General features: G+C 41.3%; 1 long non-coding RNA gene and 1 pseudogene across 2 annotated transcripts in view; one reads left to right on the top strand and one right to left on the bottom strand.

Annotated features, from left to right (window-relative positions):
* The window catches only part of LOC116551248, a 46,502-nt gene that overhangs the window by 4,050 nt on the left and 14,589 nt on the right, over positions 1–27,863 (top strand). The window contains exon 2 of the long non-coding RNA XR_004268795.1: positions 12,745–12,751. This is a non-coding gene — a long non-coding RNA (uncharacterized LOC116551248). The remainder of the gene's footprint in view (positions 1–12,744; positions 12,752–27,863) is intronic.
* On the bottom strand, positions 23,737–24,260 carry LOC116551246 (annotated as a pseudogene). The gene has a single exon (XR_004268793.1). The product of XR_004268793.1 is annotated as a 10 kDa heat shock protein, mitochondrial pseudogene (transcript).

Genomic DNA, 27,863 nt, shown 5'->3' with positions numbered 1-27,863 from the left:
GTTGCCAAGGCAAACCGCCACAGCAGAGAGACTCCGCCTCAACAGAGGCAGGCCACCATCGCCAAAGCAGTTCTAACTACACCCATATAAACAGGACTGCAGGGAAGTTCACTCGGCAGCGGGGCGGAGCCCACAGCAGCTCAGCAAAGCCTCTATAGGCCGATAGTGACTAGGCTGCCTCCTTGCTGGGCAGGGCAGGTCTGAAGGAAAAAAAAAAAGAAGGCGGCAGCATAACAGAAACTCATAAATAAAGCCCTAAATCCCTGGGACACAGCACCTGGGAACAAAAAGCAGTTTATGAGTTCTGCTGCAGCTGACCTAAACGTACCTGCCCAGCAGCACTGAATGAACAACAACAGAGCTCACAGCTCACCATTTGAGCTCCTATAAAGAAGAGACCGTCTCCTCAAGCAGCTCCCTGACCCCTATATATCCAAAGAGACACCTCATAAAGGAGAGATCAGATTGACGCTAGGCGGGTATCTTTCTGGGACAAAGATAGCAGAAGAAGAAAACTGGTAACAACCCTTACTGTTCAGCAGCTGCTGCAAGTGAACCCCAGGCAAGCAGGGCCTGGAGTGAACCTCAGCAGACCTACAGCAGAGGGGCCAGACTGTCAGAAGGAAAACCAAGAAACAGAAATAACCTCATCATCAACAAACAGAACGTCAATCTGAAAGATTTGAGACCCAATCTGAAAGCCAGCAACTACAAAGTCGACAGGTGGATAAATCCTTAAAGATGGGAAGAAATCAGCACAAAAAGGATGAAAACACCCGAAACCAGAACACCTCTCCTCCTACAAGGGATCACAACTCCTTACAGCAAGGGAACAAGGTTGGAGGAAGAACGAATGTGATGAAATGACAGAATCAGACTTCAGAAGGTGGGTAGTAAGAAACTTCTGTGAACTTAAAGAACATGTTCTAACCAAATGCAAAGAAACTAAGAACATTGAAAAAAGATTTGATGAAATGCTAACGAAAATGGACAAAATAGAAAGGAATATAAGTGAATTGATGGAGCTGAAAAATGCAACACAAGAACTTCGCGAACCATGCACAAGTATTAATAGCAGACTTGACCAAGCAGAAGAAAGGATATCAGAGGTCGAAGATCAACTCAATGAAATAAAACGGGAAGGCAAGACTGGAGAAAAAAGGGGAAAAAGGAATGAACAAAGTCTCCAAGAAATGTGGGACTATGTGAAAAGACCTAATCTACGTTTGATAGGTGTACCTGAATGCGACGAAGAGAATGAATCCAAGCTGGAAAATGTTCTTCAGGATATTATCCAGGAAAACTTCCCCAACCTAGCAAGGCAGGCAAACATTCAAGTCCAGGAAATACAGAGAACACCACAAAGTTATTTGTCAAGAAGAGCAACCCCAAGGCACAAAATCGTCAGATTCACCAGGATCGAAATGAAGGAGAAAATACTAAGGGCAGCCAGAGAGAAAGGTCAGGTTACCCACAAAGGGAAGCCCATCAGACTCACAGCAGATCTCTCAGCAGAAACCCTACAAGCCAGAAGAGAGTGGGGGCCAATATTCAACATCCTTAAAGAAAAGAACTTTCAACCCAGAATCTCCTATCCAGCCAAACTAAGCTTCATAAGTGAAGGAAAAATAAAATCCTTTGGGAACATGCAAGTACTCAGAGATTTCATCACCACCAGGCCAGCTCTACAAGAGCTCCTGAAAGAGGCTCTACACATATAAAGGAACAACAAGTACCAGCTAAACTAAAGGGCAAAACACCCAGCTAGCACCAAAATGGCAGTATCAAATTCACACATAACAATATTAACCCTAAATGTAAATGGACTAAATGCCCCAATCAAAAGACACAGACTGGCAAATTGGATAAAAAGACAAAACCCATCGGTGTGCTGTATCCAGGAAACCCATCTCACATGCAAGGATACACAAAGGCCCAAAATAAAGGGATGGAGGAAGATTTACCAAGCAAATGGAGAGCAAAAAAAAGCAGGAGTTGCAATTCTCATCTCTGATAAATTAGACTTTAAAGCCACAAAGATAATAAGAGACAAAGAGGGACATTACATAATGGTAAAAGGATCAATGCAACAAGAAGAGCTAATGATCCTAAATATATACGCACCCAATACAGGAGCACCCAGATACATAAGGCAAGTTCTTAATGACTTACAAAGAGACTTAGACTCCCACACAATAATAGTGGGAGACTTTAACACCCCATTGTCAACATTAGACAGATCAACCAGACAGAAAATTAACAAGGATATCCAGGACTTGAACTCAGACCTGGACCAAGCAAACCTAATAGACATTTACAGAACTCTCCACCCCAAATCCATAGAATATACATTCTTCTCAGCACCACATCACACCTACTCTAAAATTGACCACATAATTGGGAGTAAATCACTCTTCAGCAAATGCAAAAGAACGGAAATCGTAACAAATAGTCTCTCAGACCACAGTGCAATCAAGCTAGACCTCAGAATTCAAAAACTAACCCAGAACCGCACAGCTTCATGGAAACTGAACAACTTGCTCTTGAATGTTGACTGGATAAACAATGAAATGAAGGCAGAAATAAAGATGTTCTTTGAAACCAATGAGAATGAAGACACAACATACCAGAATCTCTGGGACACATTTAAAGCAGTCTCTAGAGGAAAATATATAGCAATGAGTGCCCACATGAGAAGCAAGGAGAGATCAAAAATTGACACACTATCGTCAAAACTGAAGGAGCTAGAGGAGCAAGATCAAAAAAACTCAAAGTCTAGCAGAAGACAAGAAATAGCTAAGATCAGAGCAGAACTGAAGGAGATAGAGACACAAAAAACCCTTCAAAAAATCAATAAATCCAGGAGCTTGTTTTTTGAAAAGATCAACAAAATAGACAGACCACTAGCCAGATTAATAAAAAAGAAAAGAGAGAATAACCAAATTGATGCAATAAAAAACGATAAAGGGGATATCACCACAGATTCCACAGAAATTCAAACCATCATCAGAGATTATTACAAACAACTCTATGCACACAAACTAATAAACCTGGAAGAAATGGATAAATTCCTGGACACTTGCCTCCTGCCAAGCCTAAACCAGGAAGAAGCCGAAACCCCGAACAGACCCATAACAAGGTCTGAAGTTGAGGCATCAATTAAGAGCTTACCACCCAAAAAAAGCCCAGGTCCAGATGGGTTCACAGCTGAATTCTACCAGACATACAAAGAGGAGCTGGTACCATTTCTTCTGAAACTATTCCAAACAATACAAAAAGAGGGAATTCTTCCCAAATCATTTTATGACACCAACATCATCCTGATTCCAAAACCCGGTAAAGACTCAACAAGAAAAGGAAACTTCAGGCCAATATCCATGATGAACATAGATGCAAAAATCTTCAATAAAATACTGACAAGCCGATTGCAACAGCACATCAAAAAGCTTATCCACCATGATCAAGTAGGCTTCATCCCGGGGATGCAAGGCTGGTTCAACATACGCAAGTCTATAAACGTAATTCACCACATAAACAGAAACAAAGACAAAAACCACATGATTATCTCAATTGATGCAGAAATGGCCTTTGACAAAATCCAACAGCCCTTTATGCTAAAAGCCCTCAATAAGCTAGATATTGATGGAACGTATCTCAAAATAATAAAAGCTGTTTATGACAAACCAACAGCCAATATCATACTGAATGGGCAAAAACTGGAAACATTCCCCTTGAAATGTGGCACCAGACAAGGATGCCCTCTCTCACCACTGCTATTGAATATAGTATTAGAAGTTCTAGCCAGAGCAATCAGGCAAGAAAAAGAAATAAAGGGCATTCAAATAGGAAAGGAGGAAGTCAAATTGTCTCCATTTGCAGACAACATGATTGTATATCTAGAAGACCCCATCATCTCAGCCCCAAGCCTCCTGAAACTGATAAGCAAGTTCAGCAAAGTCTCAGGATACAAAATCAATGTGCAAAATTCACAGGCATTCCTATACACCAATAACAGACTTAAAGAGAGCCAAATCAAGAACAAACTTCCATTCACAATTGCCTCAAAGAGAATAAAATACCTAGGAATACAACTAACAAGGAACGTAAAAGACCTCTTCAAGGAGAACTACAAGCCACTGCTCAACGAAATAAGAGAGGACACAAACAGATGGAGAAACATTCCATGTTCATGGTAAGGAAGAATCAATATCGTGAAAATGGCCATACTGCCCAAAGTAATTTACAGATTCAATGCTATCCCCATCAAGCTACCAATGACCTTCTTCGCCAAACTGGAAAAAACCACCTTAAACTTCATATGGAACCAAAAGAGAGCCCGCATAGCCAAGTCAATTCTAAGCAAAAAGAACAAAGCAGGGGGCATCACACTACTGGACTTCAAACTATACTACAAGGCTACAGTAATCAAAACAGCATGGTACTGGTACCAAAACAGAGATATAGACCAATGGAACAGAACAGAGGTCTCGGAGGCAACACAACATATCTACAACCATCTGATCTTTGACAAACCAGACAAAAACAAGCAATGGGGAAAGGATTCCCTGTTCAATAAATGGTGTTGGGAAAGCTGGCTAGCCATGTGCAGAACGCAGAAACTGGACCCCTTCCTGACACCTTACACTAAAATTAACTCCAGATGGATTAAAGACTTAAACATAAGACCTAACACCATAAAAACCCTAGAAGAAAATCTAGGCAAAACCATTCAGGACATAGGTGTAGGCAAGGACTTCATGACCAAAACACCAAAAGCATTGACAACAAAAGCCAAAATAGACAAATGGGACCTAATCAAACTCCACAGCTTCTGTACAGCAAAAGAAACAGTCATTAGAGTGAATTGGCAACCAACAGAATGGGAAAAAATTTTTGCAGTTTACCCATCTGACAAAGGGCTGATATCCAGAATTTACAAAGAACTAAAACAGATTTACAAGAAAAAAACTAACAAGCCCATTCAAAAGTGGGCAAAGGATATGAACAGACACTTTACAAAAGAAGGCATACATGAGGCCAACAAACATATGAAAAAATGCTCATCATCACTGGTCATCAGAGAAATGCAAATCAAAACTACATTGAGATACCATCTCACGCCAGTTAGAATGGCGATCATTAAAAAAATCTGGAGACAACAGATGCTGGAGAGATGTGGAGAAATAGGAACACTTTTACACTGTTGGTGGGAGAGTAAATTAGTTCAGCCATTGTGGAAGACAGTGTGGCGATTCCTCAAGGACCTAGAAATAGAAATTCCATTTGACCCAGCAATCCCATTACTGGGTATATATCCAAAGGATTACAAATCGTTCTACTATAAGGACACGTGCACACGAATGTTCATTGCAGCACTGTTTACAATAGCAAAGACCTGGAACCAACCCAAATGCCCATCGACGATAGACTGGATAGGGAAAATGTGGCACATATACACCATGGAATATTATGCAGCCATCAAAAACGATGAGTTTGTGTCCTTTGTAGGGACATGGATGAACCTGGAAACCATCATTCTCAGCAAACTGACAGAAGAGCAGAAGATCAAACACCGCATGTTCTCACTCATAGGCGGGTGTTGAACAGTGAGAACACATGGACACAGGGAGGGGAGCACTACACACTGGGGTCAGTTGGAGGGAAATAGGGGAGGGATGGTGCGGGGTGGGGAGCTGGGGACAGATAGCAGGGGGAGAAATGTCAGATGTAGGTGATGGGAAGGAAGGCAGCAAATCACACTGCCACGTGTGTACCTGTGCAACAATTTTGCATGTTCTTCACATGTACCCCAAAACCTAAAATGCAATAAAATAAATGGGGGAAAAAAAAACAAAGATGATTTAGGGTATCTAGTGGAAGAAATTTCTAAGCAGCAAAGCATTTGAGATATGACTTCAATGCTGTTAAAGGCATTTAGTTTTATAAGGGAAGCAGAGCATAAAAGTTTGGAAAATTTGCAGCCTGACAATGCAATAGAAAAGAAAAACCAATTTTCTGGGAAGAAAGTCAAGCCAGCTACAGAAATTTGTATAAGTAACAAGGAGCCTACTGTTAATCCCCAAGGCCATGGGGAAAACATCTCCAGGCCATGTCAGAGACCTTCAAGGCAGCCCCAGCCCCTCCCATCACAGGCCCAGAGTCCCAGAATGAAAAAGTAGTTTCCTGGGCCAGGCCCAGGGTCCCTATGCTGTGTGCAGACTAGGGACTTGGTGCCCTGTGTCCCACCCACTCTAGCCATGGCTGAAAAGGGCCACAGAGAGCTTAGGCTGTGGCTTCAGAGGTTGGCAGCCCCAAGCCTTGGCAGCTCCCATGTGGTGTCGAGCCTGCAGGTTCACAGAAGTCAAGAACTGAGGTTTGGGAACTTCTGCCTAGATTTCAGAAGATGTTTTGGATGCCCAGTCAACTGTTTGCTGCAGAGGCAGGACCCTCATGGAAAACTTCTGCTAGGGCAGTGAGAAAGGGAAATGTGGGGTCAGAGCCCCCACACAGAGTCCCTACTGGGGCACTGCCTAGTGGAGCTGTGAGAAGAGGGCCACTGTCCTCCAGACCCCAGAATGTAGATCCACTGACAGCTTGCATTGTGCACCTGGAAAAGCCTCCAACCCTCAATGCCAGCCGGTGAAGACAGCCAGGAAGGAGGCTGTACCCTGCAAAGCCACTGTGACAGAGCTGCCCAAGACTTTGGGAACCCACCTCTTGCATCAGTGTGACCTGGTTGTTAGACTTGGCGTCAAAGGAGATCATTTTGGAGCTTTAAAATTTGACTGCCCTGCTGAATTTTGGACTTGCATGGGGCCTGTAGCCCTTTCTTTTGGCCAGTTTCTCCCATTTGAAAAGGGCTGTATTTACCCAATACTTGTACCCCTGTTGTATCTAGGAACTAGCTAGCTTACTTTTGATTTTATGGGCTCATAGGTGGAAGGGACTTGCCTTGTCTTGGATGAGACTCTGGACTATGAACTTTTAGGTTAACGCTCAAATGAGTTAAGACTTTGGGGGACTGTTGGGAAGGCATAATTGGTTTTGAAATGTGAGAACGTGACATTTGGAGCAGCCAGGGGCAGAATGATATGGTTTGGCTGTGTCCTCACCCAAATCTTAACTTAATTGTATCTTCCAGAATTTCCACATGTTATGGGAGGGACCCAGGAGGAGGTAACTGAATCATGGGGGGCCGTCTTTCACATGTTATTCTCGTGATAGTGAATTAAGTCTCACAAGATCTGATGGGTTTATCAGGAGTTTCTGTTTTTGCCTCTTCCTGATTTTTCTCTTGCCACCACTGTGTAAGAAGTGCCATTCACCTTTTGCCATGACTCTGAGGCCTCCCCAGCCACGTGGAACCGAAAGTCCAATTAAACCTTTTTTTTGTTCCCGGTTTTGGGTATGTGTTTATCAGTGGCATGAAAATGAGCTAATACACCCTTACTCTTTGGGTTAATATTGTAGTGCTTATTTTCAAACATTGATGGGACAATTATGACCAACTATAAGAATGGATTTGCCAAAAGACACAGTGAGTTTGACTAAGTTGTGAACCCTCCAGTCTCTTTCTCCAAGACATGTGTGGACCACAGTGGTCAACATGGGGCAATAGGTAACATTGGACAGTTGATCAAGCCTTGCTTCACCCTGTGAAGCTGACCCTCATCTAAATCAACTCCAGAACCTCACTAGGACAGGAGACAATGGCACTCTGAATTGACAGTTACAGGATGTTGCTAACAGAGTTTCTACATGGAAGAACAGGGATTGCCCCTCAGCCAAGTTCAAGTTTAAAATACCTACTGGGGCCAGGCGTGGTGGCTCATACCTGTAATCACAGCACTTTCCAAGTCTGAGGTAGGTGGATCACTTGAGGTCAGGAGTTCAAGACCAGCCTGGCCAACATGGTGAAACCCCATCTCTACTAAAAATACAAAAATTATTCAGGCATGGTGGTGGGTGCCTGTAATTGCAGCTACTCAGGAGACTGAGGCAGAAGAATCACTTGAACCAGGGAGGTGGAGGTTGCAGTGAGCTAAGACTGCTCCACTGCACTCCAGCCTGGGTAACAAAGTGAGACTCTGCCTCAAAACAATTAATATATTTATTAAAAACAAACAAATAAGTAAATAAGACGCTCACTGGCCACAGGAAAGGTATCATTTTTCATGGAGGTCAGCCAGGCTATTATAATGGACTTGCCAGAGATTCCAGGCTCTAAGTCCTTTGCACTAAAAAGCTCAGAGGTCCAAGTTATTAGTAATATAATATTCTATCCTGTTTCTAATCAAATAATTGTTAAAGAGTCAAATGGTAATATACCTCTTTACAAATCTGTATTCAAATGAAAAAAATCATCTCCTATTTTATAGATTTACTTTTTTAACAATAAGTGGATAAGAAGTATGTCTTTGACTGAAGAGTGAGTGGACTGTCTTTCTCTCTGGTTCCTTTTAGATTGGATAAGAGCACTTAGGATCTTATTTTGTTAGTTTCATACAGAATTTCATTGTTGTTGTTGTTCCTCTTTAAAAATGTCCATTTGCAATGAAAAAAGCCCCAAATCAAAATCTTAGAAAATGTGTCTACAGGAGTAAAATAAATGCCATTTACCTACCACTCCAAAGTATTAATTAGACTTAGCTATTTGCCAGCTAAGTACTAGAGGAGCCCATGGTGATTAGCTGCACTAATTGGAATTTCAAGTGGTGCTGATAACCACACAAAGATAATAGGATTATACCTTTCCTCCCAGAAAAAAGAAGTAGCTTTGTCATAACTGTTTAGATTATGGTTTTAAGCTGTTTCACACCTAACTACCCCTAAAGAAAAAGAACATTTTTTGATCCTATTTTTATTCCCATAAGAAAGAAAAAGAAAATTCTTCCAGGTAGCAGTAAATGTACAAAGGAATGTCCCTCCCTGTCTGGGTTTCAACTTGCTCTCAAAGAAGCACAGAAAAGCAATTTTACTTGCCCACCAAAGAGAACTCAAGCTGAGTCAGAAAGTCAGAGAAACCTGCTCCTCCCTGCAGGAAGATATTTTTGTTTTGGTTTGCAGAAACTCTCAGAAATTATGAACACCTTCATCCCCAAGATGGTCAGAACTGTAAATATAATTCATCTTTGGGAAGGCTGGGCAGATGTTACTATCCACATTTTATACTTTAAGATAAACTATCACTGAAGACTGCCTGCAATGGCTCACTGCTGTAATCCAAGCACTTTGGGAGGCCAAGACGGGAGGATCACTTGAGCCCAGGAGTTTGAAACCAGCCTGGGCAACATAGTGAGACCTCAGTTTTACAAAAGAAAAAAAAAAAGAAAATTAGACAGACGTGGTGGCACATGCCTATAGTCCCAGCTACTCAGAAGGCTGAAGTGGGAAGATCGCTTTAGCACAGGACGTGGAGGCTGTGATGAGCTGTGACTATGCCACTGCACTCCAGCCTGGGTAAGAGAGTGAGACCCTGTCTCAAAACAACAACAAAAACAAAGAAACTACTATCAAAGAGATCAAGTGAGCTTTTCTCATTCTTCTCTTCATTTGAGATCATTCCACATTTATAGAAATGTATTTGTTTCCACACCCGACAGGTCCCATAGGTAGCAAGAGGCAGAGCCTGGCTACAGCAGCTTCTGGCCACCTCCTCCCTGGGAACAGACTCGAGGGCATCCCCCTCAGCCCAGCTGTCTTCCTTGGGTCCTGACACCTCACTTAATCCTCACAGATAAAACTCCTAGGCCGACATTGCTGCTCACACCTGTAATCCCAGTACTTTGGGAGGCCGAGGAGGCAGATCACGAGGTCAAGAGATTGAGACCATCCTGGCCAACATGGTGAAACCCTGTCTCTACTAAAAATACAATAATTAGCTGGGTGTGGTGGTGCACACCTGTAGTCCCAGGTATTTGGGAGGCTGAGGCAAGAGAATCACTTGAACACAGGAGGTAGAGGTTGCACCACTGCACTCCAGCCTGGCAACAGAGTCTCAATAATAATAATAATAATAATAATAATAATAATAATAATCCCAATGCAGGTAAAGAGCTGAAACCCTGCCAGGCCCATACTCCCTGTCTTATGATTCCCCTCTGATGTCCGGACCAGCTGCAGCAGACTACATTATAAACAATTATAAAAGAAAATGGTACCAGAGAAAAAGGGTGTGGTCAGAAATCTTTTTCTTCAGATGTCAAATACACAGAAGAGATAACATAGATTTATTTCAAATAAATATAAAAAGCAAATGCTGGTCACAAAGTTACTTACACTTGCTATCAAGCGTCTGGTGCCCACAAAGTACAGATTTTACTATGTGGCTAATTAGGTTCCTTCAGGTCCTTGAGGAGCCAGAAGATGACTCCTTAAGTAAGGGTACAAAGCCAGACCTACACTGCAAACCTCTCTGTCCTGAAAACAAATTGGAAAAATTTAATTGCACAGCCACTGGTTCTATCCACACTTAAAAGCATGCCTTGTCCAGCACAAGGGCCTGGTCACATGGAGCATCCCAGGAGGGGAGACAGAAGCCACATGGAGTTGCCATGACAACTTCAGGAAGTCAGAAAGGCCAGTTTACCGCCACATATCTTCCTCATATGCCAGTCATAATTTTAGACATTCTTTATGTTAGCATGTTTCATCTATAGAAAAAATATCTGTCTAAATGTTACCATTTTATCAGAGAAAACAACGATGACCCAATATTGCATTACTGGGGAAAAAAAAAAAAACAACTTGGGAAAATTTAGTCAAGACCAAGTCCCTGAGGAAATCAAAGAAGAAGGTAGAGATATATACGTATTAGTGAAAAGAAAAGCAGGAAAACTATGGATAGTTTCTGAGGCCTGTTCTGGAAGAAATCAAGCAAAGGACAAAGGCTTCCTAGGAAAAATAAAAAACAGTAGACCTCAGTGACCGGGTTTCCAAAAGTGGAGAAAAGTTTGCCAACAGGGGAAGTGAGGTGAGCCAAAGGCAAGATTTGTTTGCTTTGAAATTTTCCCTTGGGTTGTCCAATAACCAACATAGATTTTCTGGTTAATATATTTTTTAAGATAAATAACAAGTAAGTTTCTTACTAGACAGTAAGTATCATGGAAGAAAAAAATGTATTTACATCTGCACCCAAGAGCCAAATAATATGTACATAGATAGAAGGAAGGAAGAAGGGAGGAAGGAAGGAAGGGAGGTAGGTACAGAGGGAGGGAGGGAGGAAGAAAGGAAGAAGGGTGAGGAGGCAGAGGGCAGGGAGAAAAGAAAGGAAAGAAAGGCAATTATTGATTGTAATCTTTCTAAGAAAATGGAATATTTGGCAATTGAGAAATTTTAATAACTGCAATTATGACTTTACAGTGCAGAAAATGATGATCCAGAAAATACAGGGGACTAAATTAAATGTGTACTTATTGCCCTAAGGATATAACTTGAGAGATTTTTGTTTGAGTTTCTGCATTAGTGAAGAGTGGAAGGGCAGTGATAAAACAGCTATCAGACACTGGAGAAAAGAGAACTTGCATCATGTGCTGGCAGAACACTTGGTAAAACAGTCCCTGAAGTAACCTGGAAGTCAGAAATTGATACCCAAAGTGGAGTACTGCTACAACAAAAAGCCAACACATGAGGGATGCGGAATTATGCAATAGGTGGAGAACTGATAAATCTCAAGAAGACATTTAATATTAGTTAAAAGAACAAAGGGGAAATTGCTTTCTGGAAGTTAAAGAAAAGAAACCCCAAGTTATGGATGGGTAGATTCATTAGCAAAACTGTTACCACCAATAATGTGCAAAATAGATAAGATATCTAATTAACTTGTGGATCCAACTATGAAGATATCCATGCAGAATGTTTAAAGTAGCATCTTGCAACTTTTAGCTGTATTTAGTTGCCTAAGTTAAGTTATGGGAAGTGTAAGATGAACTAAAGAATTAGCTATTCTGTTTTAAAGAAAAATTTGAAGAAAATGCAAAGGCTTTGGGGTTCAAAAATAAATTCTCATCCCCAGTGTTTGCTGGAGAAATATTCTCAAAGTAAAAAACTGCTTCATATCAAATCCAGGACACTGCCAATAAAATAGGGCCTCAAAGTAAAGATCAAATCAATAATACTGTTTGTGAGATCTCAGAAAGATTTAGGGCTCTGACCTATAAACTCCCTTGGATAGAAAAAGGGGCTCCTAAGAATCCTCACAACTTGCCTCAAACTCAACTAGAAAAAAAGAATCTTCTAAAAATAGTAAGAATATTGTTCCATAGCACCCTGACTTGCAAGCAAAATTAGAAAGGAGTTGGTTTCAAAGAGTTTTATGGGTATAACTTTTGTCTAATGAAGTTAATCCCTAATAAGATACATAAGAAACCCACAAAGTTTTAAAGAAAATTGTACTAGCACAACATTCCCAGATTGAACAGAAGCATTTCAAAATAAAAAGAAGCCTCTGTACTCTCAACCCTCTATAAGCAGGATGAAGACTGAAAGTCATTCAGTTGTAAGCATGAGCCATAATGAATCACTTTCAGATATCAGAACTAGGCCCTAAGATCTGAAAATATGTACCCAGTTAGATTGCAGATTGCTACAGATTGGTAACTGCTATACTTCTCCCATTTACCCCTTTTTGAATGGAACCTTTTATTGCCGTTTTTCAGTCCTTGCTTCACCATAATATGTTGATGGTTATGGGCAGGAGGGGGAATATAACTTATCTCTTCATCTGTTCAGTTCACAGGTATTTAGATCAAAAGTGATTATACCTAAGAAGCCTCATCCTTCACTGGGATCTGATTTAGATGATGAGATTATAGACTTCAAGTTTGAATCTCATGCTGTAATAGAATGAGGTTATGGGCATCTCAGCAAAAGCAGAGTGTATTGCAGGAGGAATGAGAATTATTAGAGGCCAGATGGTTGACAGTGATAAAAAGATATTTTGGTAGCTCTCAATGAACCATTTCTCTTATCATGCCCTTGTGTAGTTCTCTGCCAGGTTGACTCTAGGGATGACTATGTGACTACCTTTAGTATACAGGACATTAGCAAGTGTGATGCAAGCAAAGGATAGGCACTTGAGCGTATTTTCCTGGAATTCTCCATCTTGAAACCCAGCTGCCATACTGTGAGGAAGCCTAAGCTAGCCATTTGGAGTAGATATGTGGAGATAGAGACACTCAGAGAGCCATTACACTTTAGATATTCAACTGAGTCAATAGTCATGTGAATAAAAAAGACATTCTGGATATGGAGCACAGTCCAACAGATAGGGAGCACGGATGAGGTTTTCCCACCAAGTCTTATTCAAATCAGAGAATTGTGAGTAAATGTAAAATTGTTATTGTTTTAAGCCACTAAGTTTCAGAGTGGTTTATTCTACAGCAATAGAGAGCTGAAATAGAGTGTATGTGTATCCTTTTAGAAATTTTTTAGAAATTTTTTCTTTTCTTAAATATTTTGTGTGAGTCAATTTTCCCATGACTAATTTTCTAATAGAAGACTAAGATTTTTAGAACATACTGGCACTGAGATCACAGGAGAGTTATTTTATGCAATATTATCCTGTTCTACTTTCTTTATGGTATTTACAATTCTTTGCAAATATCTCATTATTTGGTCACTCCTTTTTTTCTCCTTGTTCTATATAGAAATGTATCCTCTAGTATGTTTTTTTCACTGTTGGATCCCAGTATCTACAATACTGCCTGGCACATAGTAAGGCTCAGTAAATGCTGTACAAAACACAATGCTAATCTAGGATACTTTTTTTAGGGAAAAAGAAAGGGTGTATGAGATTGACATTTGACGTTTCTGGCTTGCTTAATGCTAAGATGAAATTTTTTAGGATACTTTGCTTCCACATGGAGGATGACCAGTTTAAGGAACTGCCTGGAGTTGTAGGAAGTTTTGCATCAGCAAGAAATAAACTTTGTTGTATTAAGTCACTGAGAATTTGGAGTTGTTTGATTCTGCAGCACAACCTAACTTATCCTGACCAACATAGTGCTTAACAGTGAGTTTATACACTTTTTGAACTTTGTAACTATAAAGTATGGGCAGCCATTTATGGATTCAATGATAATTTATTGAATATCAATCATGTTCAAGGTACTGTGCTAGGTCAAGAAACAGAAACAGAGATTGATTAGATACTGCTTTCAAGGAATTTATAGTTTGATAAGAGAAATAAATTGTGCACATAATAAACTGAGTACCAGGCAGAAAATAATGAATGTCATAGGTACAAGCAAAGTGATACAGAAATTTACCTGAGATGGATATGATAAAGGTGTCTTAGCTCAGACTCTTATTAGTATGACAATTTATGAAAGTGAGAAGAACAACTTCCTGTTTATATATGTCATGGTGCAAAGAGTCTACCTGTTAAGCTTTCTGTTTCCCACATTTGCATTTCTCTGTCCACCCTCACTCTAGCCTGTTATGGGTCAAATGTGTTCCCCACAAATTTATATGCTGAAGTCCTAACCCCAAGTACTTCAGAATGTGACCTTATTTAGAAATAGGGTCTTACAAAGATAATCAAGTTGAAATGAGATTATTAGAGTTTGCCTTAATCTGATATGACTGGTGTCCCATTAAAAGGGGAATTCTGGAGGCAGACATACACACAGAAAAAAACAGCAAGTGAATATCAAGGCAGAGATCAAGGTGATATATCTACGAGCCAAGAAATAGCAGCAAGATTGCCAGCAAACCACCAGAAGTTAGGGGAGAGTCATGGAACAGATTCTTCCCACGTCTTAAGAAAAAAAACAACCCTGTCAACACCTTCATCTTGGACTTCTGGCCTCCAGAACTGTGAGACAATAAATTTCTGTTGTTGAAGCCACATAGTTTGCGGGACTTTGTTACAGAAACATTAGCAAACCAATACAAGCCTTAAAAAGACGTATGAGATAGGGAAAGAAATAAAAGCCTGTGACCAGCCAGCTCTATGTTCCAGTTCTCTTTCCTCTTGCAGGCAACAAATGAGTTGACTGGAAAATGGTAGAAAGTAACCAAAAGTTTCTGACTATTATTGTCTCATGTGGTGGAAGAAAGAAAGAAGGAAACAACCTAGCAGAAGTGGTGGTCCTTAGCTGGTTTTTCAGAACATTTGATTGGGCTCCTAGAAAGAGAGCAGAGAGGGGGAGAGAGAGAGAGAAAGAGAGAGTGTGTGTGCATGTGTGTGTGTGTGTGTGTCTGTGTGTGTGTGTGTCTGTGTGTGTGTGTCTGTGTGTGTGTGTTGGGGGTGGGGGTGTGTGGAGGTTATTCTCCCTATTTGTCTTCTTTCTTTCTTCAGTGAATGTGGTTTAAACATGATTTTGATTTTTTTCCCCACAAGATCTAGTATAACAGAAATTTGAAATTTTAAAATGCTTTAAGATCTTTCAATGCTTGTGTTTGAAATTTTCTCGAGTTTATGTGGGTGTGTATAGCATTAGAATGATTTGCTTCATATCACTGCAAATGTGTTTCTAACTCATTGACTCTCTGAGCCTTGCACACCCCAACACAGAGCACTCCCTTTGGATACATTTTTCACTTTTGGTCTCTCATGTTCTTTTCTGTGTATCAGGTGTTAAATAAAGTAATGACACTAGCTTTTAACATGGTTTTCACAAGTGGTTCTGAAGGCAATTCCAGATGAGGGAAGCCAAAATATTTGGAGTGATGACCGAGCTCTGATAGCGCAGACTCTATAGTCTCCCCTAGTGACCACTTTAAAATGCAAATCTTTTTAGATTACCTACGTTCTGTTATTTTTAAATCTCACTAGTTTGCAGTCCTAGCTAAGATTCTTTTGGGTTTTCTTGTTGTTGTTGCTGTTGTTGTTGTTGAGTTTTTTGTTTGTTTTGAGACAGGGTCTCGCTTCATTACCCAGGTTGGGGTGCAGTGGCAAAATCATGGCTCACTGACGCCTCAATTTCCTGAGGCTCAGGTGATCCTCCCACCACAGCCTCCCCAGTAGCTGGGACTACTGGGGCATGCCACCATGCATGGCCCCAGATAAGATTCTAAATATATATTTTGCTTCTTTTTAAGGCAAGCCAGCCATTGCCAACATAGAGTAACATAACGCACATTGCTTTGCTAGGTACCTTACAGAATAGGTAAATGACACAATGTCTGCCCTCAAGGGAGGATAAAAAGAATAACAAAAGAGGTGTTTTTCCATAAATGCATAGATTAGCATTTGACTTCGCAAAAATACTCATGTAAAGAACATACTTTCCCTTGAAGTTAAGAAAGTTTATGATAGATCTAACAGTACAGGGAAAAGGAAAAAGGTCTTGGGGCTAATAATAATAATTAGCACTTATGTTGGTACTTTCTGTGTTCAAAGCATTTTGAGGATCATTATTCTTCCCAACGTTCTTGTCAAGTTTATAAGGCTTTAGACTGTTCTGATGTTCTCTCCAGTACAATTCCATATTGTTGGGAAAAGCAGTAAAGGAGAAAGGACTTACAGAGTGCCTATGTAAGTTGGTTATGAGTAACACATAAACAAGGAACAACAAACTGCAGAAGACTGCAGGAGGCCTCTGAGGAGGAAGGCCTCTCCATGCCTTAAGTTCCAGTGCAGGGTGACCTCGGCTCTCTTACATAAACATTGTGCTCAAGGACGTAAAATCCCTTTATAGCACTATGATGTAGCCAGACTTGCAGGCTTCTTGTAAGGTCCATGTTCCACCAGCTGTACATAGATAATAAACTAAATATAACCACATGTTCTTTTTTTGTGAAACTCCCAAACCGAGACTGTTATCAATCCTTAGGATGGCACACCAGTTCTGGCTCACTGATTCTCCCCACCATCACTCCACCCCTCCCCTGTAGATCAAAGTGATTGTAACCAACAAACAGTGTGGATGATCAGAGTTCAGGGCCTTCACTGTCTCCTCCAAAGTAATGGGTGATGGCCCCTTAATCTGTCTTTTTCTCATTCCTTTGTCACCACCAAACATGGGGTATCCACGGGTGATGTAGGGCTGGTTCCCTACACATATAATATGGGAACATTCATTTGATTTTTGCATACAAATTCTACTGGAGTTCTGATTAGCCCACATGGTGTCTGATACCCAGTAAACTCACAAACTTTGGTGGGAAGAATGGACGGTACTTCCTGGATCCTTTTGTTAAAGAGCCTTTCAAAATTCAAGAGTCTGACCAAAGAATGGATCATCTCTTTAAGTGCCCAAATATGTTTTGTCAAAATGGCCAAATTTTACATTTTTCTTCATTTAAATCATGAGCACCTCAAGGACAAGAACTGTGTGTTTTTCACGTTTGTTCCAAGGATCACCTGGGTGTGTGTTGGCTCAGAATGATGCTTAGTAAGCATGTGTTGAACAATAAAAATGAATTCTTTATTAATAAGTTCTTATTAAACTGTGAAGAATAAATAGCATGTGGTATATGTCCTTCCCTCTAGGAATTAGTATAAAAGAGAAAGCAGGATTTACATACAGGAAGCAACTAGACACAAAATACAAAATACAACTAAGTGCTATAATGTGTGGTTCGAGAAATGAGAGCTGAGAAAAAATTATACTTGTTTTGCTTAGTTTTGCTTTTGTTTTTTGATTTCTCAGCCCATTAGCTCCACCTCCTTCCTTTGGGTATATGTGTATATATAGAAAAGAGTGAACCAGCTTTTGGCCTGCAATAAAATGTAACAGCGTGTAAAAATATTATATTTTCTACTCTGTTTAATATAGAAAGTTCATTCACTTGGAAATTATGTACAGGCTTTTTAAGTTTCTTTCTGTACGCAACAACAACAAAACTCCATACAAAAACACATCCACACAAATACACTAATCTGTAATGGTGATCTTTACTTAAATTACAGTTTCAGTGCATATCTGTAATCCCAGCTACTCTAGAAGTTGATGGGAGGATCCCTTAAGCCCAGGAGTTCAAGTCCAGCCTGGGAAAGATAGTGAAATCCCACCTCTAAATCTTTTTAAAATTAAATTACAACTTCCCATATTATAAAAAAACAAGTACTACAGGCTCAAGCTTTAATGAAAATTCATTAGATTTTTATGAATTTGAAGAAAGTTTATTTCTGAAAATAAATTTTGTTGAATTTCTTCTTAAGGTGGAAATTTGTTTTTTATTCCTTTTCTTTATATGTGAGTTTTGTATCAGTTGTGGAACTCTATAGCCCCACTACATATTTGAATCTGTTGTGCTTTTTCCAGGAAATTCTAAATCTTAGGATAACCTACAGGTACCATAAATTGACAAGTCCGAACAATTCATTATCTTCCCTTGAAGCCGAAGCCTGCTATTTTTCCCAGATATGAAGGCCACCAAACCTAGAGTGCATCCCTGCCATTTCCCTCTGGCCCATCTCTGGCTCATTCGCCACAGAGATCTATTTAATCTATACCCTCAGTATCCTTCTAATTCCCCTTGGGTCCATCCTCACTGTTCCAGCCACGCTTCAGGACCATGGTCAGTGCATCGCTCAGTCTCATCCTAGTTTTATCCGTAGCTCCACCCACTCCAACCTTCTCTCCCCTTTCCAAGACAATCTTAACTTCACCACTTATGCCTGTTCCAGTTTACTGTCTTTGAGGCCCACATAGGCCCATCTCTGCCCTACATTATGGTAACTGGAGCTGGACCTGATTTCTTTCGTTAGCGGGTACAATGTTAGGCCTTGTCAATAGAGGGCGCTAATGGGACACTGCACGAGGAAGGGGCTTTCTTCTGGTTCCAGCTCTATTCTTACAAACCACTGAGCTGCTTCCTCGCCACCAGCAGCTCCCTTGGCAGCAGCAGGCAGCAGACCTGATAACGCAAACCCTCCAAAGGGTTTCACCGTCACCATAACAGGTGGCTTCCTGCTCGGCAGCCCATCCTGCCTCATTTCAGTGGACTTCTCTGACATCTACTAGACCACATTAAATGAATCACAGCCTTGAAACTGAACTGGAAGGACCTCCTCCAAGCTTATGCCTTCTTTGAATGCTGTCTTTCAGCCATCTGCCTAGTGACTGCCCCCTGTATCTCACCCCAGTTGTCTTGAGCATTCCCTTTATACTTCTTAGTAGGTAATACCCTTTAATTAGTTCCTATTTTTATGCAGGATTCAGTTTTCCCTGTCCAAACTATTAGTCATGTCTCATTTAATGATGGAGATATGTTCTGAGAATTCTGTTGTTAGGCAATTTCATCATTGTGTGAACATCATGGCAGGTGCTTACACAAACCTGGAAGACAGCGTAGCCTTCTACAACCCTAGGCCATACGGCATAGTCTCTTGCTTCTAGGCTACAAACCTGTACAGCATGTTACTGTACTGAATGTGGTAGATAATTGTAACACAACGGCATTTGTACATTCAAACACACCTAAACATAGAAAAGGCATGGTAAAAATATAGTATTGTATTCTATGGGACCACCACCATATATGCAGTCTGTGTTCGACAGAAATGTTGTTATGTGGCTCATAACTGTGCATTGTGGTGTCTGTCTCCTGACCAAACCCTGACTGGTTTACCGCTTTTGTTCATTCTTTCTTTCTTTTTGGAGTCTCACTCTGTCGCCCAGGCTGGAGTGCAGTGGTGTGATCTCGGCTCACTGCAACCTCCACTTCCTGGGTTCAAGAGATTCTCCTGCCTCAGCCTCCCAAGTAGCTGGGATTATAGGCGCCCAGCACCACACCTGGCTATTTTTTGTATTTTTAGTAGAGATGGGGTTTCACCACATTAGCAAGGTCTCGAACTCCTGACCTCCTCACCACACCTGGCTAATTTTTGTATTTTTAGTTAGAGATGGGGTTTCACCACATTAGCGAGGTCTCGAACTCCTGACCTCAGGCAATCCACCCACCTTGGCCTCCCAAAGTCCTGGGATTATAGGCGTGAGCCACTACATCCACTCCCCTTTTGTTCTCTCTAAACATAAATCAAATTCTATCAATTCTCTGCTAAAAATCTGCCATGATTCCTCATCATATGTAGCATTCAATCTAAAATATCTTTAGGTCTGAAACAAAAGTCTAGTTGGGAACAGCTATCACACAGTTTGGCTATCTCCTCAGCTCAGATTACTCAAATGAGGATTAAACTGCTGCTTATGTTTATGCTTGGCAGGCATGGTATCTGGCCACATGACACCAAGGGTGACTCAGACATGCCTTACCCTCTCATTTTATACAGCTCACATCCAACTAGAGCTGTTGAACTGTAACACAGAAGCACCCATTTCTCTGCTCACAAAGCATCATGGTCCCCAGGGGCCAAATTAATTCAGCCACAATAGTACTCAAGCGTTTCCCATCATTCCAGCTCAATCCAAAGACCCTTGACACATTCCCTGAAAAGAGAGATGAAGTGCACTGAGTGAATTCAAGGCATGTTTGAGACAGATTTTTCTCTTTGCTTAAGTCTTCTCGGAAATGGTTGGCTCTACCAATTTCATTTTAAAAGGCCTGCAATTGTGTGCAATGAAAGTAGTTCCAGGCTGCTGTATCTTGCTCCCTCTCCCACAGACATCACCAGAAGCCCAATTCATCACATTCTTAACAGCACTCTTCAGATTTATCTGTCAGGGCAAAGGAACCAGATTAAAAATGAAGCAACCATTTCACTTGCTTGACAAGGGGAGACCCAGTCTGCCAAATTTCCATCCCTATCACTAGAGAACAGGACTTTAGGAAATAAATAATAAATGCTTCCTGACCTAGGGCCACCTAGCCTGGAATACTTAGGGGCGTCTTATCTTAGTGCAACAATTATTCCAGTTAATAGGTTAAGGGATATATATAAGATTACCGGTAATACTTTTGCTCTGTTGTTCAGGGCTTATTCGAAATGCAGGGCACACATATTTAAGGATTAGCTCCTCCTCTCCCTACTCATACCCTTAGAGTGATACTACTTCCTGCTATCTTCTCTTGTGGAATAGAAATGAAGAATAGTTACACTAGGGGAGTTATTACAATCAGGCTCTTTTATATCTTTAAGGCAATTACAGGCAAAGACAAGAGTGCCTAATGCACAGCATTTCCAGAATTTGTAATTTTGGCATCTCATCTTGCCAAGCCTTGATAACATCCAGATGTTGCCCTATTGAAAGGTGTTAAATAGAATAAACCTCAAGCCAACAGTACTTTCATGTTGTATTTTGGAGACTTCCAAAATGTAAAACATTTTCTCTTTGAAATATCAGAACTTCAGTGGTTCAAGCGATAATGTTCTAGTCTGCATAAGGTTTTAGTGTCTAATAATAACAGTGACAGCAGTAATGCTTTGTTTCTCCATTTAACAAGGGCTTATACAGTGCTGACTATGTGCTTTTCAAATATTCACTTGTTTAATTCTCTCTGTGCTCTCTCCTGGTACAACAGCCTGCTCCACAAATTTCTCCAGATTTTTATCTAATTCCAGTTGGACAGTGTAAAATGCCACTTCTTCCAGTGTTGTTTGCATATAATCAAAAAAGAAATAACACTCATCAAACGTGCGTCTTTGCTAGGAGCTAAGACAAGAATGGTCTTTATAAATTCATGAAGAGAAGGTACTATGTTCATTCACAGACTTTGCGTAGGAATTAAAAAGAAAAAAATTAAACCCTAAAGTTAATACTCCACAGGCACATTCTGGGCACAAGTTACCTTGGAGACATTTGGAGACATTTGCAGGGCTTTTCCTAGAGTGGAGCACCCAGGCTGTAAAGGGCTGCCTAATCTACTCATTCAGTGAGTCCCCGCTGAATGCCTCTAATGCCTGTGTGATATTACATATCCGCAGGCATATACAGGAAAAGGTGCAGCCCCTGCATTCAGTATTCTTATGGTCTCACAAACATGGGACTGGGATGTGCTGGGTGCTGGCAGAACTGTGGGCACAGTGTGCTACGGAAGCACAGAGGGAGGACACAGAACCCAGCATTTGGGCATCTAGAAGACTTCCCATGGTTGAAGGAGACAACTGAAAAGTCAGAAAAAGTTACAGAGCCAGGCCCCTAAGTTGGCCGTGCTAAACACTCTACAAAACCTTTAGCTTTTGCTGCTTTTGCCCTTGACACTGTCCTTTCTCTGGAGCTGAATGTCTGCGGGTCGAGGAATGACTTTAAAAGTCCAGGATCAGGCTGGGAGTAGTGGCTTACGCCTGTAATCCCAACACTTTTGGGGGCCAAAGCAGGTGGGTCACCTGAGGTCTGGAGTTTGAGACCAGCCTGACAAACATGGTAAAATCCCGTCTCTACTAAAAATACAAAAATTAGCTGGGTTGGTAGTGGGCGTCTGTAATCTCAGCTACTTGGGGGGCTGAGGCAGGAGAATCACTTGAACCCAGGAGGCAGAGGTTGCAGTGAGCCGAGATCACACCACTGCACTCCAGCCTCGGTGACAGAGCACAACTCCATCCCACCCACCAAAAAGAAAGTCCAGGATCAGATGTATCTCCTTAGGTCTGTCCTGTTCTAGAATCTTTTTAATAATGAGGCAAGAATTCTCAATAGTTCCTAATCCCAAAAAAGTTCTTTATGGCGTTTCCCAGCATTTCCCTTCTAGGAGGCAGCATATAATCTTCCTGCCTATCTTTAGCAAGGAGATGCAAATGATGCCACAAACGTCTTCTGCTGTATACCTGCAAGAAAGTAAGGCTAGCTGCATGTCCTGTGAATAAGACAGAAAGATGCTTACCTTAGATCCACCCACAATCTTCCCCTACTCCTGCACCTCTAATTCAGAAAGCTGGAGTCAGTCTGAGCATCAGCTCATCCTATGGGAATCACATCTTTCTCCACAGATACATGACAAGGCGGAGAGCCCTAGGGGTTGCATTCCATGGACCAGAGATGAGAGTGAGGTGAGGCACCTCTGGGCCACTGTTGAGAAGTCAACTGTGGAGGCAGTTCCTTGCCGTAATATCTTAAGAATTCCAAAATCAGGCTACCACCTCTAAACCAGGCAAGAGGATGGTGAGACAAAGTGATAACCCTGAAGGGTTAGGAACCATGAGGAGCTTATGTGAGGGAGGTTCAGAGAGAAGGAAGGGAAGAGAGACCCAGAGAAACTTTACAGAGCTGAAGAACAAGCACCTACAGAGGATTTATATACAATTCCTCCAATCAAGAGAGGAGTATGCTAATTTAGAGGAAGCAGAAGGTAGCCAACACCTTCATTTCAAGCTGGCAGAAGGAGGAAAAAAAATGCTTACTTAATTGTTGCTAAGAATTGGTCTCCGCAGAAGTTTCAGAGCAGAACACCCAGGCCAGAAACACACTGCCATGTTTGTTCATAAATGTATTATGGCTCCCACCACTCACCCCGGAAACCACCCTTTCCAAGCTACTCAGATCCACTGAGATCCACACTTTATATTTCCTCACAACAATCCCACACCCAGTGTGTCCGGGATGAGGGCAAGGAGAAAAGCATCCCATTTTTATACCCAAAGAAGGAGGCACGAAATTAAATGTAACTCCAAGAGTTTTTGTGAGCACATATTATCTGGGGACACAAAGATGAGAAAGACATGGCCTTCTCCTCCTGGAAGAGGTCATAGGGTCCAAAGTAAAAGACGAATTGATTTTTAAAAGTAATTTAAAAACAGTTCAGGTCTTCATGCATGTATGCATTTAACAAACATACCCTGGTCACAGTTTAGAAGTCAGAGTACATGCAAAGCGATACATGAGTACAAAGATGCTACCATTTTACCAAGAAGAATACAAAACAGGAAGAAACCTGACCACTTAAGAAAGAATTTTTTTTTCATCAGTTATCATTAGTTTATTATAAAAGAGAGATATGGAAATTATTTACATGATGAAAGATTTCAGAACTTCATTGGAATGGGCAGCTTCACATTGATGCCATTTCAATAGTGACTTATTTCAGTCTACGTACTTTCCAAGAATGTCACCATCTCTAAATAGGAAATAATCCTTGTCATCTGGAACTACTTTGGTGCCTCCATATTCTGGGAGAAGAACTTTATCTCCAACTTTCACGCTAACTGGTTGAATCTCTCCACCCTTTCCTTTAGAACCCGATCCAACAGCGACTACTGTTGCTTGCAATACTTTTCCTTGAGATTTTTCTGGAAGCATAATGCCTCCTTTGGTTACAGTTTCAGCAGCACTCCTTTCAACCAATACTCGGTCAAAGAGTGGGAGAAACTTTCTAAACGCCTGTCCTGCCATGACTCCCTCAGCCTCAGACTCGTACTCCGCTCTGGCGCACCGTGGCAAGGAGAGACCCGCGATACGGCCCTCCCGACACGTGAAAAGCAAGAAAGAATTTTTGAGCCAGAGTCTCGCTCTGTCACCCAGACTGGGGTGCAGTGGCATGATCTCAGCTCACTAAAACCTTCGCCTCCCAGGTTAAAGCAATTCTCCTGCCTCAGCCTCCCGAGTAGCTGGGATTACAGGCATGCACCACCATGCTGACCTAATTCTTGTATTTTTAGTAGAGATAGGGTTTCACCATGTTGGTGAGGCTGGTCTCGAACTCCTGACCTCATGATCTGCCCACCTTGGCCTCCCAAAGTGCTGGGATTACAAGGGTAAGCCACTGTACCTAGCCAAGAAAGGATTCTGACGGGAGCTTGCCCACTGTCCTTAGAAAGTCCTTATATCCAGGTGAAAGGAAGAAAAGTGACATTTACTGTGCACTTTTCTCATAAAATCTCTGAGAAGTCCATGAAGACTGTAAGCTCTTTGAGGGCAAGAACCATGACCTACTCACCCCAGGATCCTTGTCCTATATCAGTAACTGGTACATAGTAGTTAATAAATATGTTTTAGAATGAACAAACCTGAGATTTTTCTAATTCTTGTTTTTCTAACTTTATAGATGGCTCCAAGGACTGAAAAATTGTAAGAAATAACAGAGTTAAGTAAATTTTTGGCTACTAGGCCGGGCGCGGTGGCTCAAGCCTGTAATCCCAGCACTTTGGGAGGCCGAGGCGGGTGGATCACGAGGTCAAGAGATCGAGACCATCCTGGTCAACATGGTGAAACCCCGTCTCTACTAAAAATACAAAAAATTAGCTGGGCATGGTGGTGCATGCCTGTAATCCCAGCTACTCAGGAGGCTGAGGCAGGAGAATTGCCTGAACCCAGGAGGCGGAGGTTGCGGTGAGCCGAGATCGCGCCATTGCACTCCAGCCTGGGTAACATGAGTGAAACACCGTCTCAAAAAAAAAAAAAAAAAAATTTTGGCTACTACATTTCCTAATAGCTAGACTTTAAAAGTATTTTAAACTCTTTTTCTCTATTCTTGGTAGGTGAACAAGGCTAAAACCTGGGTTAAGTTTTCATTTTATAAATTATTCTTTAAAAATAAATTATTTCAACTGTCTTGAAAAGTCTGTAAAACAAGGTCTGTGAAGTCACGGAGGGAAAAAGAATCACAAATCAGGAGACAGCAGTTAGACCATGGGTGTTTGTTATACATTCATTCTAGACATTCATCAAAAGCTCAGAAAGGGAGAGTCAAGCGTGCCAAATCAATAAAGTTTCTATCATATTTCACCTCTTTGGATTTGCAGAATGCTTTGGTAATTCTGTTTCTCAAGCCTGCACATCACAAACAAGTACGCTTATGGGTGTCTTAGCCCAGTAGGCTGTTTATCAGAAAGCTACCAGTCTGCTGTGAGAAGCCGGCTTTCCTCCAAAATGTAGAAAGTGTTTAAGGGGACATATTTCTTTGGTGCCCCCTAAAGCAAGCTTATCCAACACAAAGCCTGCAGGCAGCATGTGGCTCAGGACAGCTTTGAATGCACCCCAACATAAATTCATAAACTTTCTTAAAACATTGTGATTTTTTGTGTATTTTTGTTTGTTTGTGTATTGCTCATCAGATACTGTTAATTTAGTGGATTCTATGTGTGGCCCAAGACAATTCTTCTTCCAGTGTGGCCCAGGGAAGCCAAAACACTGGACACCCCTCCCCTAAAGGCTAAGGTAAGTTTAAATCCTATCCCAGCCCGTGTTCCTCTCCAGCTGGGTCAGCTCACAGAGCTCACTGTGGACTATGGCATGGCGGTGACAGTGTCGACAAAGGACCACACCAAGAGAGGGAACTTTAAGTATCACACAGATCCTGCTGCAGCCTTGGGAGCAACACTCCATCAGAAAAGAAATCAGCACTTAAGGCCCAAACTGAGTTTCTTAATGATGACCGAAAGCAGTTGAATGTGCTGCCCCAGTAACACTGGCTGACCCTGGGGAGCTGCCTTGATTCATTAATAGCAGTTCCTGAGTCTTGCCAGTTAATACAAGACACTCTCCAGAGACGTGCTCCATCACTCCTTATTTGGCTTCAAGGATTTTTATTTTATTTTATTTTATTTTATTTTATTTTATTTTATTTTATTTTTTGAGACAGAGTCTCACTCCTGTTGCCCAGACTGAAGTGCAGTGGCATGATCTTGGCTCACTGCAACCTCCGCCTCCTGGGTTCAAGTAATTCTCCTGCCTCAGCCTCCCAAATAGCTGGGACTACAGGCACATGCCACTATGCCCAGCTAATTTTTATATTTTTAGTAGAGATGGAGTTTCACCATGTCAGGCAGGCTGGTCTCAATCTCCTGACCTCAGGTGATCCGCCCACCTTGGCCTTCCAAAGTGCTGGGATTACAGGTGTGAGCCACCACACCAGGCAGGCTTCAACGATCTTGATTGCCACCAGAGACTTAGAATTTAAGAGGAGGGGAAAAGGGAGGAGGGAGAAAGAGATGGCAAAGAAGGATGCCAGGATGAGGTGGTGCTCAGGGAGAGGAAATGGATGGACCTACTGAGGAGGATGGACAGACACAGAAAAACACAGGCACAAAGAAAGGCATAAGGAGAGGGAAAACAAGGCAAAGACAAAATAAGGAGACAGAGAGAAGGAGAAGCTGAGTGAAAACAACATTTTCCAAAGCAGGGCTCATTATTTTCCTTTCAGACATGTTAGTTACAGTTTTCTAATGTCACTGATGTAGCTTGCCTCATATTTCTAAGGGCTGACAATGGTTATTTCCTAAAGGGCCTGCTGAGTGGAGCGGAGGCGTGGGTTAGGTCAGGAGAGGAAGTGAAATGGGAGAGGAGCTGCTTTTCAATTTGGAGACTGGTTTCCAGGAAGGAAGGCTGTTATGGAGGCAGAAAGATGGACATTCCCTCCTCACAGTGGCAGCACACATTTAGAGCTGACTGTGAAGAGGAATTCTCTGATAAAATGTTTGGGAGAAATAATTTGCGGGTAATGGAGAGAAAATAAAGGCTTATATCCATATTATCATGCCGGCGCTTACTAATTAAGTCCTTTTTTTCAATTTCCCTCATTCTTGTTTGTGCCTCTATTTTTGGTATTGGGAAAAAAAAATAAAGGCTCACCGCGTTTCCAGCAAAAATAGAAAAATAAAGATGAGTAATTTCCATACTATGTTATTACATCAGGAAAATTTAAATTTGGTGTTACAAAATTTTTTTATTTACCGAATATGCTGTCGATTTGAGAACAACTGTTTGGTTCTCTCTACTTTATCAAGTGTGAGTTTAATTAATCACAATGGAATCCTATTCGAACTATTTTCCAACCCAAGAGGCAATTGTTTCCTAGAGCAGGCTGTTTCCTTCTAACTAAGGACAGCACTAAACCGGAGAAAACATTAAAACCCTGACGCGCATCATAATGAACTCCATGCAAAGTAGTTATATTAATGTAATGGAGTTGAGATCTTAATTGCACTAGTGTTTATATTTGCAACCTCCTTTTTTAAAGCCTTTTTATTTTTCTAAATGATTTGAACAACGAGGTAGGAGAGGTTACATGGCCTGCTAAATAGAGATGGGTTTCATCTCACTAAAGGAGGAAAAATGAATCTGGGAGGGAAGACTAGCTAA

Source organism: Sapajus apella, unplaced genomic scaffold (assembly GCF_009761245.1).
Source record: "Sapajus apella isolate SASKATOON/1434 unplaced genomic scaffold, GSC_monkey_1.0 scaffold9, whole genome shotgun sequence".
Lineage (NCBI taxonomy): Eukaryota > Metazoa > Chordata > Mammalia > Primates > Cebidae > Sapajus > Sapajus apella.
This window is presented reverse-complemented; position numbering and strand designations above follow the sequence as displayed.